General features: G+C 40.4%; 1 non-coding gene across 1 annotated transcript; it reads right to left on the bottom strand.

The window, feature by feature from the left end:
- Positions 1-919: 919 nt before the first annotated feature.
- Positions 920-1,027, bottom strand: LOC112793618 (small nucleolar RNA R71). The gene has a single exon (XR_003198316.1). It is a non-coding gene; the product is annotated as a small nucleolar RNA R71 (small nucleolar RNA).
- Between the last annotated feature and the right edge of the window lie 7,239 nt (positions 1,028-8,266).

The following is an 8,266-nucleotide window of genomic DNA, read 5'->3' as shown; positions in this document are numbered from 1 at the left end:
GACTTTTTGTTTGTTTCTTATCTTTTTCAAAACCACCTAACTACTTTTCTCTTTCTAATTTTTGAAAATCATTTCCCTCTTTTTCAAAATTATTTTAATTAACTAATTGTTTCAAATTTTAATTTTAATTTTAATTCTTCTAATTTTCGAAAATCACTAACTCTTTTTCAAAATTAATTTTCGAAATTCTCTCTCTCATCTTTTTCTATTTATTTATTTAATTACTAACACTTCTCGTCATCCTGAAATTCGAACCCCCTCTTCCTCTCTGAGTTCAAATTTTCCTCTTTTCCTTCTTCTATTATTTTTTTCTTCTACTAACATAAAGGAATCTCTCTACTATGGTAAAGAGGATCCCTATTATTATTTTCTGTTCCCTTCTTTTTCATATGATCAAGAGCAAAGACAAGAATATTCTTGTTGAAGCAAATCCTGAACCTGAAAGGACTCTGAAGAGGAAACTAAGAGAAGCTAAATTATAACAATCCAGAGACAACCTTACTGAAACTTTCGAAAAGGAAGAGGAGATGGCAGCCGAAAATAATAATGCAAGGAGGATGCTTGGTGATTATACTACACCTACTTCCAAATTTGATGGAAGAAGCATCTCAATCCCTACCATTGGAGCAACCAATTTTGAGCTGAAACCTCAACTAGTTGCTCTAATGCAACAGAACTGCAAGTTCTATGGACTTCCATCAGAAGATCCCTATTAGTTTTTATCTGAATTCTTGTAGATCTGTGAGACTGTTAAGACTAATAGAGTAGATCCTGAAGTCTACCGGCTCATGCTTTTCCCTTTTACTGTAAGAGACAGATTAGAACGTGGTTGGACTCTCAACCTAAAGATAGCCTGGACTCTTGGGATAAGCTGGTCACAGCCTTCTTGGCTAAGTTCTTTCCTCCTCAAAAGCTGAGCAAGCTTAGAGTGGATGTTTAGACCTTCAAACAAAAAGATGGTGAATCCCTCTATGAAGCTTGGGAAAGATACAAGCAGATGACCAAAAGGTGTCCTTCTGACATGCTTTTAGAGTGGACCATTTTGGATATATTCTATTTTGGTCTATCTGAGTTCTCTAAGATGTCACTGGACCATTCTGCAGGTGGATCCATTCACCTTAAGAAAATGCCTGCAGAAGCTCAAGAACTTATTGACATGGTTTCAAATAACCAGTTCATGTACACTTCTGAGAGGAATTCCATGAATAATGAGATGCCTCAGAGGAAGAGAGTTCTTGAAATAGATGCTCTGAATGCCATATTGGCTCAGAACAAAATGTTGACTCAGCAAGTCAACATGATTTCTCAAAGTCTGAATGGATGGCAAAATGCATCCAACAGTACTAAAGAGGCATCTTCTGAAGAAGAAGCCTATGATCCTGATAACCCTGCAATGGCAGAGGTAAATTACATGGGTGAACCTTATGGAAACACCTATAATTCATCATAGAGAAATCATCCAAATTTCTCATGGAAGGATCAACAAAAGCCTCAACAAGGCTTTAATAATCGTAGAAGAAATAGGTTCAGCAATAGCAAGCCTTTTCCATCATCTTCTCAGTAACAGACAGAGAATTTTGAGTAGAGAACCTCTAACTTAGCAAACATAGTCTCTGATCTGTCTAAGGCCACTTTAAATTTCATGAGTGAAACAAGGTCCTCCATAAAAAATTTGGAGGCACAAGTGGGCCAGCTGAGTAAGAAAGTCACTGAAACTCTTCCTATTACTCTCCCAAGCAATACTGAAGAGAATCCAAAAAGAGAGTGCAAGGCCATTAACATAATCAACATGGCCAAACCTAGAGAGGAAGGAGAGGATGTGAATCCTAATGAGGAAGACCTCATGGGACGTCTCCTAGACAAGAAGGAGTTCCCTATTGAGGATCTGAGGCTCATATAGAGACCATAGAGATTCCATTGAACTTCTTTCTGCCATTCATGAGCTCTGAGAACTATTCTTCCTCTGAAGAGGATGAAGATGTAACTGGAGAGCAAGTTGCTCAATATCTAAGAGCCATCATGAAGCTGAATGCCAAGTTATTTGGTAATGAGAGTTGGGAAGGTGAACCTCCCTTGCTCATTAGTGAACTAGGTACATGGGTTCAGCAAACGTTGCCTCAAAAGAAACAAGATCCTGGTAAATTCTTAATACCATGTACCATAGGCACCATGACCTTTGAGAAGGCTCTGTGTGACCTAGGGTCAGGCATAAATCTTATGCCACTCTCTGTAATGGAGAAGCTGGGGATCATTGAGGTACAGCCTGCCACATTCTCATTAGAGATGGCAGACAGATCACAAAGACAAGCTTATGGATTAGTAGAGGACGTTTTAGTGAAGGTTAAAGGCCTTTACATCCCTGCTGATTTCATAATCTTAGAGACTAGGAAGAATGAGGATGAATGCATCATCCTTGGAAGACCCTTCCTAGCTACAGCAGGAGCTGTGATCGATGTTAATAGAGGAGAATTAGTCCTTCAATTGAATGGGGAGTACCTTGTGTTTAAAGCCCAATGTTATCCTTCTGTAACAATGGAGAAGAAGCATGAAAAGCTTCTCTCAGTACAGAGTCAAATAAAGCTCCCACAATCAAACTCTAAGTTTGGTGTTGGGAGGCCACAACCAAACTCTAAGTTTGGTATTGAGAAACCCCCACATTCAAACTCTAAGTTTGGTGTTAGGAGTCCACAACATTGACCTGATCACCTGTGACACTCCATGAGAGCCCACTGTCAAGCTATTGACATTAAAGAAGCGCTTATTGGGAGGCAACCTAATTTTTATTTATCTAATTTTATTTTTTATTTTATTGTTCTTTTGTGTTTTATTAGGTTTATGATCATGTAGAGTCACAAAATAAATACTAAAATTAAAAATAAAATAAAAAAACAGCAGAAGAAATAGCACACCCTGGTGGAAGGGCTTACTGGCGTTTAAACGCCAGTAAGGAGCATCTGGCTGGCGTTCAACGCCAGAAACATGCTGCAGACTGGCGTTGAACGCCCAAAACAAGCATAGAGCTGGCATTTAACGCCAGAAACAAGCATCAATCTGGCGTTAAACGCCTGGATTGCATAGAGATGCCATTTTACACGCCTAATTGGTGCAGGGATGTTAAATCCTTGACACATCAGGATCTGTGGACTTGACAAGATCACCTCAGGATATGTGGACCCCACAGGATCCTCACCTACCTCAACTCACCTTCTCTCCTCTTCACACAATCCAATAGCACTCTTCTCCAAAAACCCTTCATCAATCACCTCAATCTCTCTTCCCCATCACCTCTTCACCACTCACATCCATCCTCTCTTCCCCATAAAACCCTACCTACCTTCAAAATTCAAAATCTCTTTCCCACCCAAATCCACCCTAAATGGCCAAACCAACTCCCTCTCCCTCCACTATATAAATCCCTCCATTCTTCTTCATTTTCACACAACACAACCATCTCTTCTCCCCTTTGGCTGAAACACAAAGCTCTCTCCCTCTCCTCCATATCTTCTTCTTCTTCATCTATTCTTTCTTCTTTTACTCGAGGACGAACAACATTCTAAGTTTGGTGTGGAAAAAGCAAAGATTTTTTTTGTTTTTCCATAACCATTGATGGTACCTAAGGCCGGAGAAACCTCTAGAAAAGGGAAAGGGAAGTCAAAAGCTTCCACCTCCGAGTCATGGGAGATGGAGAGATTCATCTCAAAAGCCCATCAAGACCACTTCTATGAAGTTGTGGCCAAGAAGAAGGTGATCCCCGAGGTCCCTTTCAAGCTCAAGAAAAATGAATATCCAGAGATCCGACATGAGATCCAAAGAAGCGGTTGGGAAGTTCTGACCAACCCCATTCAACAAGTCGGAATCTTAATGGTTCAAGAGTTCTATGCCAATGCATGGATCACTAGGAACCATGATCAAAGTATGAACCCAAACCCAAAGAATTATCTTACAATGGTTCGGGGGAAATACTTAGATTTCAGTCCGAAAAATGTAAGGTTGGCATTCAACTTGCCTATAATGCAAGGAGATGCATGCCCCTACACTAGAAGGGTCAACTTTGATCAAAGGTTGGACCAAGTCCTCATGGACATATGTGTGGAAGGAGCTCAATGAAAAAGAGACTCAAAAGGCAAGCCGGTTCAATTAAGAAGACTTGACCTTAAGCCTGTGGCTAGAGGATGGTTGCAGTTCATCCAACGCTCCATCATCCCCACTAGCAACCGATCCAAAGTTACTATGGATCGGGCCATCATGATCCATAGCATCATGATTGGAGAGGAAGTAGAAGTTCATGAAGTCATCTCTCTTGAATTCTACAAAATAGCAGAAAAGCCCTCTACCTTGGCAAGGCTAGCTTTTCCTCATCTCATTTGCCATCTATGCTACTCAGCTGAAGTTATCATAGAAGGAGATATCCTCATTGAGGAGGACAAGCCCATCACTAAGAAGAGGATGGAGCAAACAAGAGAGCCCATTCATGGATCTCAAGAGACACATGAGGAAGCTCATCATCAAGGAATCCCTGAGATGCCTCAAGGGATGCATTTTCCTCCAAACAACTATTGGGAACAACTCAACACTTCTCTAGAAGACTTGAGTTATAACATGGAGCAATTAAGAGTGGAACATCAAGAGAACTCCATCATTCTCCATGAGATTAGAGAAGATCAAAGAGTAATGAGGGAGGAGCAACAAAGGCAAGGAAGAGACATAAAAGAGCTCAAGGACATCATTGGTCCATCAAGAAGAAGATGCCACCATCACTAAGGTGGACTCATTCCTTGCTCTTATTTCTCTGTTTTTTGGTTTTTATGCTATAAGTTTGTCTATGTTTGTGTCTTCATTACATGATCATTAGTCTTTAGTAACTATGTCTTAAGGCTATGAATAATTCCATGAATCCTTCACCTCTCTTAAATGAAAAATGTTTTTAATACAAAAGAACAAGAAGTACATGAGTTTCGAATTTATCCTTGAACTTAGTTTAATTATATTGATGTGGTGACAATACTTTTTGTTTTCTGAAAGAATGCTTGAATAGTGCATATTTTTTATCTTGTTGTTTATGAATGTTAAAATTGTTGGCTCTTGAAAGAATGATGAACAAAGAGAAATGTTACTGATAATCTGAAAAATCATAAATTTGATTCTTGAAGCAAGAAAAAGCAGTGAATAGCAAAAGCTTGCGAAAAAAATATTTTAGCAAAAAAAATAGAAAGAAAAAAAAAAGCAAGCAGAAAAAGCCAATAGCCCTTAAAACCAAAAGGTAAGGGTAAAAAGGATCCAAGGCTTTGAGCATCAATGGATAGGAGGGCCCAAGGAAATAAAATTCAGGCCTAAGCGGATAAATCAAGCTGTCTCTAACCATGTGCTTGTGGCATGCAGGTCCAAGTGAAAAGCTTAAGACTGAATGGTTAAAGTCGTGATCCAAAGCAAAAAGAGTGTGCTTAAGAGCTCTGGACACCTCTAACTGGGGACTTTAGCAAAGCTGAGTCACAATCTAAAAAGGTTCACCCAGTCATGTGTTTGTGGCATTTATGTATCCGGTGGTAATATTGGAAAACAAAGTGCTTTGGCCCACGGCCAAGACACATAAAAGTAGCTGTGTTCAATAATCAACATACTTAACTTGGAGAATCAATAACACTATCCAAAATTCTGAGTTCATATAGATGCCAATCATTCTAAACTTCAAAGGAAAAAGTGAGATGCCAAAACTGTTCAGAAGTAAAAAGCTACAAGTCCCGCTCATCTAATTAGAACTAATATTCATTGATATTTTGGGATTTATAGTATATTCTCTTCTTTTTATCCTATTTGATTTTCAGTTGCTTGGGGACAAGCAACAATTAAGTTTGGTGTTGTGATGAGCGGATAATTTATACGCTTTTTGCCATTATTTTTAGGTAGTTTTTAGTAGGATCTAGCTACTTTTAGGGATGTTTTCATTGGTTATTATGCTAAATTTATATTTCTGGACTTTACTATGAGTTTTTGTGTTTTTCTGTGATTTCAGGTATTTTCTGGCTGAAATTGAGGGACCTGAGCAAAACTCTGATAGAAGGCTGAAAAAGGACTGCTGATGCTGTTAGATTCTGACCTTCCTGCACTCGAAACGGATTTTCTTGAGCTACAGAACTCCAAATGGCGCGTTCTCAACGGCGTTGGAAAGTAGACATCCAGAGTTTTCCAGCAATATATAATAGTTTATACTTTATTCGAGATTAGATGACGCAAACTGACGTTCAACACCAGTTTTATGCTGCATTTTGGAGTCAAACGCCAGAAACACGTCACAAACCAGAGTTAAACGCCAAAAACACGTTACAACATGGCGTTTAACTCCAAAAGAATCCTCTGCACGTGCAAAGCTCAAACTCAGCCCAAGCACACACCAACTGGGCCCCGGAAGTGGACTTCTGCATCAATTACTTATTTCTGTAAACCCTAGTAGCTAGTCTAGTATAAATAGGATATTTTACTATTGTATTAGATATCTTGGTTTTCGTCTTTTATCTTAGCATCCATCTTTGGACATTTAGTTCTTAGACTTTGGGGGCTGGCCATTCGGCCATGCCTAAACCTTGATCACTTATGTATTTTCAACGGTGGAGTTTCTACACACCATAGATTAAGGTGTAGAGCTCTGCTGTACCTCGAGTTTTAATGCAAAGTACTACTATCTTTTATTCAATTCGGCTTATTCTTATTCTAAGATATTCGTTGCACTTCAACATGATGAATGTGATGATCCGTGACTCTCATAATCATTCTCACCTATGAACGCGTGATTGACAACCACTTCCGTTCTACATTAAAACGAGCGAGTATCTCTTGGATTCCCTGACCAGAATCTTCATGGTATAAGCTAGAACCCTTTGGTGGCCACTCTTGAGGATCTGAAAAGTCTAAACCTTGTCTATGGTATTCCGAGTAGGATTCAGGGATTGAATGGCTGTGATGAGCTACAAACTCGCGATTGTTGGCGTGATGACAAACGCAAAAGAATCAATGGATTCTATTCCGACATGATCGAGAACCGACAGATGATTAGCCGTGCTGTGACAGAGCATTTGGACCATTTTCACTGAGAGGATGGGATGTAGCCGTTGACAACGGTGATGCCCTACATACAGCTTGCCATGGAAAGGAGTAAGAAGGATTGGATGAAAGCAGTAGGAAAGCAGAGATTCAGAAGGGACAAGCATCTCCATACACTTATCTGAAATTCTCACCAATGATTTACATAAGTATCTCTATCTTTACTTTACGCTTTATTTAGTATTTTTTTCGAAAACCATTATAACTATTTGAATCTGCCTAACTGAGATTTACAAGATGACCATAGCTTGCTTCATACCAACAATCTCCGTGGGATCGACCCTTACTCACGTAAGGTATTACTTGGACGACCCAGTGCACTTGTTGGTTAGTTGTGCGAAGTTGTGATAAAGTGTGATTCACGTTTGAGAGCACCAAGTCTATTGGCACCATTGTTGATTATCACAATTTCGTGTACTAGTAGTCCTGGTTAAGAAGGCCAACGGGAAGTGGAGGGTGTGTGTAGACTACTTTGACCTAAACAAGGCATGCACCAAAGACTCTTTCCCCCTCCCCAACATTGATGCTCTAGTGGACGCGGCCGTGGGATATTTCTGTTTGAGTTTCATGGACGCATACTTTGGTTACAACCAGATACTAATGCATAGGCCAGACGAGGAGAAAATGGCGTCATAATGCCAGGAGGCACATATTGCTACAGGGTAATGCCATTCGAACAAAAGAACGCAGGAGCTACTTAACAAAGGCTGATGAACAAGGTGTTCGGCAACCATATCGGGAGGTCGGTAGAAGTGTACGTGGATGACATCCTGGTGAAGACCACCCATCCATAGGACCTTGTGGGCGACATAGAGACCGTGTTCACGTCCCTCCGACGATAGAATATGAGGCTTAATCTCCTCAAGTGCGCTTTCGCTGTGGACGCCAGGAAATTCTTGGGTTTCGTGATAACCCAGATGGGGGTGGAAGCCAACCCTGAGAAGTGCAAAGCGATCCTACGAATGACGAGCCCAGAATGTGCCAAGGACGTGCAGAGACTGGCCAGAAGACTTACGGTCCTGTCCCGTTTTCTCGGTGTGTCGGCGGCCAAAGCCCTCCCATTTTTCAACTTGATGAAAAAAGGAATAGTTTTTGAGTGGACCCCAGCGTGTGAGGAGGCCTTCAACCACTTCAAAAGCATACTCTCAGCACCTTCAGTCCTTGGGAGACC

The sequence above is a fragment of the Arachis hypogaea genome, chromosome 3 (assembly GCF_003086295.3).
Source record: "Arachis hypogaea cultivar Tifrunner chromosome 3, arahy.Tifrunner.gnm2.J5K5, whole genome shotgun sequence".
NCBI classification, from domain to species: domain Eukaryota; kingdom Viridiplantae; phylum Streptophyta; class Magnoliopsida; order Fabales; family Fabaceae; genus Arachis; species Arachis hypogaea.
Note: the sequence above shows the minus strand (reverse complement) of the source record. Positions and strands in the feature narration are given on the sequence as shown.